This window comes from Lissotriton helveticus, chromosome 8 (genome assembly GCF_964261635.1).
Source record: "Lissotriton helveticus chromosome 8, aLisHel1.1, whole genome shotgun sequence".
Taxonomy (NCBI): Eukaryota; Metazoa; Chordata; class Amphibia; order Caudata; family Salamandridae; genus Lissotriton; species Lissotriton helveticus.
The window spans coordinates 1,059,626,669-1,059,637,176 of record NC_136069.1 but is presented as its reverse complement, the minus strand read 5'-3'; positions in this window follow the sequence as shown (position 1 = coordinate 1,059,637,176).

The following is a 10,508-nucleotide window of genomic DNA, read 5'->3' as shown; positions in this document are numbered from 1 at the left end:
GTCATTTCGGGAGTGCAGGTTATCATTAGCTAGATGCCATCGCCAATGGTGGCCAATTAAATAGTTAGGATTTGTTCAAATAATGTCATTTATTTGCCGCGGATGTATATAAATGTATATAAGTTGTATATAAGTTTAATTAGGCCACATGATTCAGTTGGTCAAAATATGTCAGGTTTTGTTAATGGGTCCATGTTTTTAAATAGTGATTTTTAGAGTGTGTGGTGAAGTTAGGTAGCGTAGTTTATGACATATTTCCTATAGGCCGCTGGATCACTCTCAGCCGGTACGGCCCACCTCTCTGGCTCCCAATGTTTTGGGGGAGCTGACGTAGTATATTCATCCCCCTGAGGCTGCACTATCCCTTTGCTGTCCTCCCAGGCCTGCTGCCTCTCTCTTCTTCTTGACCTCCGATATCACCTATAGGGATGTCCGCCGGGATGTTCTCCAACCCCATCTCCACAACTCCTTTCTCCACCCTCTCTGGAATTCTCTTGAACCAGGAGACGTTCCTCGACACTTCCATGTTTCTTCTTACCGACGTTATCATGGTGTCTCACACTCTAGCCACTTGCCACTTTTCACGTTCAAAGGGCGTGCGATACTGGATGACTACCTTGTCACCCATGCATATTCCTAATTCAGACGCCTCCTTCTTGTGGCTGGCTGAGTCATTGTTGCTCTGTCCCTTTGCTTGGGCAGCATTCATGTCCACTACCCCCGCCGACCACAAGGGCCCTCCTAGGACTAGATCTCTCCCAGACCGCTTCATGAGGGGGTCGCTGGGTGCGCATCCAGTGGTGCAGTGTGTGGTTGGGTGATTCACTCTTAGGAACTGTATTAGACTTGATTCCAGGTCTTCTCCCTTTTCCACTCCAATTCGGAGAACTTTGTTCATTGTTCTCATGAACCTATCCACTTTGCGATTGGCCTGTGGCCACTGGGTAGTAATCTTTCTATGCCGAATGTGGAGATTGTGGAGGTAGTCCTTAAATTCGTGCCCCTGAAAAGGGGGGCCATTGTCCGTCTAGACTTCGTCGAGAATCCCTAAAAGTGCAAATATATGTCCAATGCTATCTTTACACACTCAAACGATGTGAACCTGGCTATTTCCATGACTGGAACTTTTGAGTGGCTGTCCATCATCACCAGTGTGAGCCGGTGGTCCTGGAAACTCCCAAAATCCATTCTGATGTTGACCCATGGCGTGGTACTTGGAAGCTTGGTGATGACAGGTGCCACCGGTGGTTCACTGCTGGTGAGGATACAGCATCAACACCTCTTCATCCACTCCTCTACTTATTGGTCCATTCCAGGGAACCAGACCTTGCTCGTTAGTCATGCCTTGCTATTGGCCACTCACTAATGCCCCTGATGAGTGAGCTCTATCGTGCATGACCACAACTAATGCAGCATTACAATCTGGTGTCTGCTGCCAGGCCCTTTTTCTCTTTCAATTAGTTCCTCCCGACACCTCCAAAGGTATGTCCGGGCCTCTCGTTCTTCTTCTGTCAATTGCAGTCACCCGTCGAGGAATTTTTTCCAGTGGTTCCTCTTTAATGACTCCTTGACTCTCCCAAATCTTGCATATGTTCGTTTCGCCTCCTCTATCTCTGGTATTGACAGATCCCTAGGGCACAATGCCGATGTATTAGTTGTATGAAGTCCTCTGCTCCTGGATCATCTTCCCGCCAGCAACTGTTACTGGATGCCGGAACAAATGATCTTCCGGGTTATTGACTCCTGGCCAGTAGGTGACGACCTTCTTCTGGAGCTGAACTGCCCACCTCTCGATCCGAGGTGGTCCATTGCGAGCTGTTCCTGCAAACAGCGGCACTAAAGGTTTGTGATCGATAACCACCTCGAACTTCTGGCCACAGCGGTAGAGATGAAAATGCTTGCAAACCCATCGGATGGCTAAGGCCTCTCTTTCTATCTGTCATACCTGGTCTCGACTGCAGTGAGTGCTCTGCTGGTATACACTATCGGTACCCATTTGTCTCTCTCATTCTTCTGGAGGCGTACTGCTCCCAGCCTTACCAGGCTAGCATCTATGATCAACTCTGTTGGTCGGGTAGGACTGAAATACGCAATGGTGGCTTCATGAAGGAGAGCCTCCTCGATCGCTGGGAATGCCTGTGCTTCTTTACAGTCCTACTCCCACTGAGAGGCTTTCTGGGTGAGCGCTCGAAGAGGTGTAGACAATGTGGCAAGGTTGGGGATGAACCTCCCACAATAATCGGCCATACTCAAAACCGTGTGCACCTCTGATTAGTTTTTCGGTACTGCCGAGGACCTGATGGCCTCTATCTTTTTGTGGGTCGAGTTGTATGCCCTCAGGGGAGAAGCGGTACCCAAAGAACTCCACCTCATTGGTTCAGAACTCACATTTCTTCCTGTACAGTGTCAATCCTCCCTCAGGCTGTCAGCTGGGCATGATGTTCCTCTAGCATGGTTGAGAATATGAGGATATTATTGCCCATGTTGATGAAACTCATCAGGCCAGAGAAGGCTTTATGAATGGCCTCCTGAAATATTCATTCAGCTGACGAAGACACCCCAAAACGGAATCTTTTGACCCGGCAGAGGCCCATGTGAGTTGAGAAAATATTAATGTAAGGGGATGCCTCCTCCAGCAACGCTGATGGCACCCTGAGTTTAAGTCAATTTTGAAGAACCACCTAGCTCCGCTCAAGTCCGCCACTATTTCATCGAGTGAGGGGGTTATGTGTCTCTCCCTTCTGATTGCTTGATTAGGAAGCCACATGTCCACACATAACCTTTTTGCCACCGGCTGTTTGGGTTTTGGGGCAATTACGAATGTTAGCACCCATGGTTTGGTACCAGCCACTTTTTCAGTCACACGAGTTGGTTCCAGGGTTTCCAGCTCCTTTTCGACTATGGGTCTGAGGTTAAATGGTACTCTGCATTCTCAGTGCCACGGAGCAAACTTTCTCATCTATGTGGAGTTTGACCTGCACTCATTTGAGGCTCACAAGAATTTGGAATAGTCCTGAAAATTCCGCTAGAATATTATCTGCATGTGACTGGTGGATTTGTAGGTCTTCCTGCCGTGTGACATCCTAACAATATTCCAGTGTCACCATTAGTCACGTGAAATTTGGTACATATCTTGTTGCCCCCATAAGTAACTTCCACCTTGACAACTCCCTGCAGTGCAATTGGTTCAGTCCCCCCATAAGTTCATATTTTGGCTCTTGTGGGCATTAGGTGAGGTTGGGGCCAGGATGAGCGATATCCGGTAGCTATACAGGCCACAGAATGTGTGGCACAAGGTCCTCACAAACAGTCTGCCTTCTACTGCATTGATCTAAGAACCCAAAACCCCAGAGGGGGAAACAGGGAATTGAGACTCAGACAAGCCGGGGCAGTGTCGATAATGTGTCTGAAAACTGTTGAAAGTGTTCTTAACACTGACCAAGAGATGCAATCTTTTCTAGGTGAATAAATTGTGACCTTATGTATGTATTTAGTGCTTCTGTTATTGCTTGGAATTTAAGTGGGATTGAGTTAAATGTATATTTATTTCTGTTAATGTGTGACGATATTGGGACACATGAGAGATTTTTCACAACTGTGTAATAGGAACTATTGCAGTTAAGAATGATCTATATGTGTTATCACAGTATTGAAGATATGGTCAGATGGTAACAAGCAGTGATTGTGTGAATTGCCAGGATAGGAGGGGGGTCAATAGCAGCTGTGTGAAGGCTCTCATGAATTTGATAACAGTTGTGTGAAGATTGTCATGATTTTGAAACTTGTAAAATATACATACAGTATTGAAGATATGGTCAGAAGGTAACAAGTAGTGATTGTAGGAATTGCTTGGATTGGAGGGGGATAAATAACAGCTTAGTAAAGACAGTTGTGTAAAGATTGTCTTGAATGTGGAAGTATACATATGTTGCTTGTTTATTGTATCTAACCGGGACCAACTAGGCGATGCATGTATTGTGGTACTATCACCTGGGGTGGCACTCCCTTCGAGTATATGTATAGCGGCACACGGGTCTTTAGGTAACACTCGTCGATCGTATTCGGAGTAATACGGTGATATTGTAGTGTAGGTCCTATATTCCAATAGGCTCTGCGCATTGGAATAATATATCCTGTAGTTTAGACGTAGGACTGAGGTTGACTAGGTCTCTACCGAATATATTAAACTTAATTGTGAGTGCCAGCTAGCTCAGAGGTCACTAGAAACTTTCTCGAATTCACAAGAAGGGGTTCGTTTCTGACAACCGCATAAACATGACATCTTTGTTTCCCAAGAATAAGATATCAATCTCTAGAGTCGCAGAAACAATAGATAGCTATTTCACTCAGTCAATCGTGCATGCTTCGTTTCACCAGAGGTGCTGAGAAATAGAGAGACGGGCGTTTTCAATAAAAAGTATTTATTGAACAGTCTTCTTTCTCAAGCATAAGAAATGTACTGCTACAATCGTAATACTGGTTATAAAGTACAAGGCATGTAATACGAAAAGTATTATAAAGTAGTACTGTAAAAGCATGGTATGGTTTCTAAGCCATAAAATCCATAGAATACATACATTAATAAATAAAGACTAAAAGTACTGGTGCTTCTAAAATACGCCTACCCCGGTGTACCTAACCTAAGTCTAGTACAAGGGAAGAAGTAAGTGAGGTGTAGCTTAAGTTTAGTATTCTTTGCCAAGAATCTATTCCAAGAATTCTCTACAGGTCTAATCAGCTCCGTACCTTGGTTTTAGAATGAAGGAGGTCTTGTATCTCACTCTCAAGACTCGATTTCCCAGCAACCCGCAAGGGTAGCCTGGAAACACTGGAGCTGGATTTCTCGGCAGAGAAAAGACAGAGCCTCTCAGTGCGTCGGCTTCCTATGGCACTTGCTGCTGCAGGGCGCGTCGAGCATGTAGATAGTCGAACTGCTCCAAACCACCTTGTGTTTGTCTGGGCAAATGTAGGCATATTTATACCTTGAAGGTGCCGAATTTGACGTATGATTGGACATAATAACATCATCAAAGACTCAGTTCTTTGAAAACTCCATGTTTTCCTAGATAAATTAGTATTCAGGCAGGGGGGAGTCCTTAGCTGCTGAAGGCGGGTTTTTCTAAGAAATCGTTGTTGATTATCGGAACTAGTGGAAGCAGCCATGCCGTATTTGGACTGAATAGGCTCAGTCTAAATATGGTAATGATTTCTATGCCTATATTTCTTTTTAATACTTTTCATTAAGATGTCTGATATAAGTTTAGGAACCATGAACCATATAGTGCGCACTATATAGACACTAATGATAAACGACGTAGCAGACTTCATACCGTGGTCCATCAGTATTATGAGTAGACAGTGATGAGAGACTCTACAGTTCTAAGATTTAGCATGTTGGCACGCTAATGGCCCATGTAGTGGTACATGGGTTTTGTGTGATACTTGTCAAACGTATCGGAGAAAATGATGGTACGGGACATAATTGGCAATGCTGCTTTGAATACATTATTATTGATTTTCTATAAAATATTCTGCTCAATATTTTCGAAGTACTATGTTAAATACATCCAATAAAAATTGTTAATAACTTTCTGTTTCATATATACACTACAGATAGTATTAAATAGCAGTTCTTACACCGCAATGTGCATATGTCATGGACAAAAATGGATGAGGACTATATAGCTGTAAGAAATAGAAAGTTGCCGCTCTAGTGACCAGATAACACGGGCACTTAAATACGGGGGCCGGGAGGTCTCTTCCGCTTCACGATTTGGAACACTGCGCGGACTCCACTAATTTTGGCATAGCATACTCGCTTTCAGGTAGGCTTTGTATTCTTGGAGGGCATTTCGCTTTGAGCAGGAGTTACTTAGACTATGGGGGCAGATCCCTTATGAAGTTCTGTTTTTACTTTTTACAGAAAAAGAATTACGGACAGCGTATTAAACCCAACTTTATTGCAGTCGGGTGAATATGCTAATTATTGTTACAGGTGAGACTTAGGGATTCGTTTTGATTTCTAGGAGACAGTTGGAGTCCTGATTAGAGCATAACAGTAATGGTGTTTTTTTGGTGCCTAAATAGGAATATTGATTCAATAAACACAAGGCTTCTTTTGACATTAGACCAGCCGGGTCGGAAGTAGAACGGGCAGAGAGGTGAGTGTTACATTATACTAAATAACATTCATAATGAATAAGTTAACATGATCGTTTGTTATTCCATGTCTTATCAATAGCTTTGGGGAAACCTTTTTTTTTTTTTTTTTTTAAATATTTTTTATTTGCATCAAAGGGTCACATAGTCAATAAACAGTTCATTTTTTCCAAGAATTACAAAAGAACCAGGGATATAACAGAATTCCATAATTACATTTAGATAACTTTGTAGTAAAGCTTATACAGTGCAAAACAAAGAATTTAAAAAACAGTAACCAAGTATTTTGAAAAATATTTGCTAAGACATGAATAACCCCCATATTCTGTCAATTTTTCGTCTGGCCTGCACTCCCCTAGAATCTGCAATAGCGGCTTCCATACTATGGATCTCCTTTACTAAACTCCACCATTCTAAAACTTTTGGAGGGTTCTTTTGGATCCATGCTCTGGCAACAATTAACCTTCCACATGTGATTAGAATATTCAGCAGATCTTTAGACACTTCACCCCCATTGACGCCTACACAAACATCGATATTTGAGAATAAGAAAGGTTGTTCCAACCTCTCAGTGATAACCTTAGTTATTCCTTCCCAATATTCCTTAAGGTGAGGGCAGGTAAAAAACATATGAACAATGTCCGCACCACTCAAATCACATTTCGGGCATTTCGTTTTATCTGAATGAGTGTTGTTCGTTGCCCATTTAAGTATCCTTTCAGGAGTATAATATAATTGACAGATTGTTTTAAACATCTGCAATTTTAAACTAGAAGATTGAACTGATGTGTTTAAGCTTTTAAATGATGTGGCAATTAGATCTGTGGGAATACTCATTGCCAGTTTCCTATTCCACTTCTCTGTTAAAATAGTAGCATCACCGGTCTTGAGATCAGAAAAAAGCTTATAACCGAGACTTATAATAGATTTATCAACATCCCTATAGATACAGTCCCATATCTCCGATTCTGAGATTGTGGAGAGTTCTATTTTTTTTACTAAGTAATCTCTGACCTGATAGTATTTAAACCTAGCTGCTTCTGGTAGGTTGTAGCAGAGTTTCATCTTATCAAATGCCATAAAGCCAAGGTGATCAAATAAATCCCCCAAAAGGCAGATACCAGAGTTTAAAAACATTTGACACGCTGAGTCATGAAAAATAGTAGGGAAGCCGGGATTGCCCCATAAAGGTGTTTGACTGTGAAAAAGAGATGTATTGCATTTAGCCATAATAGATCGGCAGATATTCACAGTATCCCTTATGGTCTTAAATTTAACCCTTTTAAAATAGTTGGGGTCGTTCATCCTATACAAAAACATATTGACATCTAATCCTAGTAAGAATTTGTGAAAATATAAGCATTTATCCAAAACTGCCAGACTACAAATCCGGGTCATAAATGCTGACCAGTAGTAAAGTTTAAAGTCTGGAAAAAGCAGTCCTCCTTGGCTAAAAGGAAGTTTAAGCAGTGATACAGCCCGCCGGGCTTTTTTATATCCCCATACAAAGCTTCCAATAATACCTTCTAGTCTAGTAAAGAAGGAATTATTGACCCGCAATGGAATTGTTCGGAACAGATACAGAAATTTTGGCAATATTTTCATTTTTATTAAATTTATTCGCCCAATCATATTAACAGGAAGTTTATGCCATTTTTTAAGTTGCATGGCAGTTTCTTTTAATAAAGGTTCATAATTTAGTCCTATAATGGAATCAATATCTGAGCATATTTTAACACCCAAGTAAGTGGCTACGTTACTAATTCCAGGGACAGGAGTGCTAGGTTGATAATTCATGACGACTTGGGTTTTGGTGGTGTTAAGTTTGTAGCCAGAAACTGAGCCATAGATGCCAGCCTCTATTAAAATACCTTTCATAGTTTTAGCGGCATCTGGGGAAAAAACTGCGATATCGTCAGCATATACAGTTATATCTAGTTTGTTTAATCCATTAAAAAAAGGGCTGATTAGTGTTTGACGTTGTAAAGCAATCAAAAAAGGCTCTATTGCAAGAGCAAAAAGTAATGGTGATAAAGGGCACCCTTGCCTTGTCCCTCTTTTGATGGAAAACAAAGAAGAGCATTTTCCCATATATGAGATCTTACCCATAGGATTATCATATAAAGATTGGATCCATCGTAGATGTTTTCCTTTAATGCCAAATGACTGTAATGCGGCCCACAAAAAACCCCACCCCACCCGGTCAAATGCTTTTTCAGCATCTAATAAAATCATACCGAGTGGGGTGTGTTTAATCCGTGCTGCATCGAAAGCTGATATAGCCATATTAATATGTGTTGTGGTGTCACGCTTAGGGATGAATCCATGTTGTTGAGGAGAGACGAGTTGGGACATATACGGAGCTAATCTAGTAGCCAGTAATTTGGCAAAGATTTTTGCATCACTATTAATAAGAGAAATAGGCCTGTACGATCCCATCTCTTGTGGTGCTTTACGTTTTTTCAAAAAGAAAATAATTTGAGTTAGATTCCATGACCTAGGTGCTTGTTGCCCTTTACCAATAGCACTAATTACATCAGCGAATAGTGGTGATAATTCTTCAGTGCAATATTTATACATTTCCAAAGGAATAAGATCTTCCCCGACAGCTTTGCCCATTGCAAGGGATTTAATTGCTCCCCTAATTTCTAATGGCGTGATTTCGGCCTCTAATTGGGCCGATTGATCTGGACTTAAGTTATTGACTTTATTATCATCAATATAATTATTAATACAGTCATCTAAGATAGCATTTTCCGGTGTATAAAGAGTTTGATAAAAAGAAGCAAACTGTTGTAGAATTGATTTTGGATCACAGAATAATTGATTATTGTCCCCCTTGATTTCTTTAACCATATTAATGGAGCGATCTTCCGCAACTTTATAAGCTAGTAATTTCCCGCTTTTATCTCCACTTTCATACTGTTCTAAATGATATTTTTTCAATTTATTAATGCTTTTATCCCTCAGAAGGTTCTTAATTGCAGTTTTAAGCTCAATTAATTTGAAGTTTAGATCTTCTAAGTTTAAAACATTGTTACAGATAGCATCAGATATCTGGAGTTCAATATCCCTAATTTCGTTTAACCTTTGTTGATTTAAAGTTCGAAATTCTTTGTTTTGTCGCCAAATATATTGTTGGGTAAATCCCCGTACGCTAGCTTTACACGAATCCCAGACTATCCATGGCAAGCTCGATTCTCTGTTAATGTCAATGAATTCTTTTATATGCTCTTTGAGCTGATTTATAAACATGGCGTCAGAAAATAAATAACGTGGAAAAGAGAAGGAGCGAGTAGTTTTTTCCTCAGTTATAAGTGTAAACGTTATAGAAATCGGGTTGTGATCAGATGTAACCCTTGGATATATATCCATTGAGCAACTGCATTTATCAAGAATCAAGCCTGAGCCCCAAATCATATCAATGCGTGAGCATACCCTGTGTGCAGCAGAATAAAAAGTATATCCAGCTATCTCGGGATTTAGAAATCTCCATACATCTTTTAAAAGATGAGTTGCTGCCAAATCCACAATAGCAGCTCTAGTTTTCCTCATCCTTTGAAAAGCGTTTTTTCTTGTGATATCCAATTTATAATTCATTATACAATTAAAATCTCCTAACACAATAATCTCCCCCCCCATCCCAGTAGTTCCATATTAATTTGGTCAAAGATTATAGGCTCATCTTGATTAGAAGCATAAACTCCACATATTGTAAGATTGAAATTTCCTAGCTTTATCTGCGCTATCGCCCATCTGCCAGCTTTATCGGTTATCGTCTTAGTTATTTCACATTTCAATCCTTTATGTTTTAAAATCGCTACTCCCCTAATTGAAGCATGAAAATCCGTGCAAACTATTGGATCAAATCCTAATTGTTTGATCAATTGTTTGTCTTTATAGGCAATATGTGTCTCAGTTAGAACTACTATTTGCGGGCTATACATCCTAAGTTCCTCATAGACAAGCCGGCGCTTAATTTTGTTGTTTAATCCTGACACATTCCAGGTTAAGCACTTTATTAAATGCATTCTAAATTATATATTTCCTTACCTATGTAGCCAAAAATAATCACAATCAGTGCTTTGTAAAACGTCTTAATTTTTTCTTTGTCATTTTTGTGTCCTTTGATGCATTTTTTACCCCAAACCATTACCTCCCTTAACCCACCCCACACTCTAGTACTACCTCCCCCCACCCCGTGTTTACCTGTGGATCCCCCCTTCCTGTTGACTGCCGTTCACCTGGCAGTCGGTGGGTGGATGGAACGCCAATCGAGTCCAGGTATTTATAATTAGCCCACACGACACAGTCACAGTATTGCGCATTTCACATTGTCTTAAATTTAA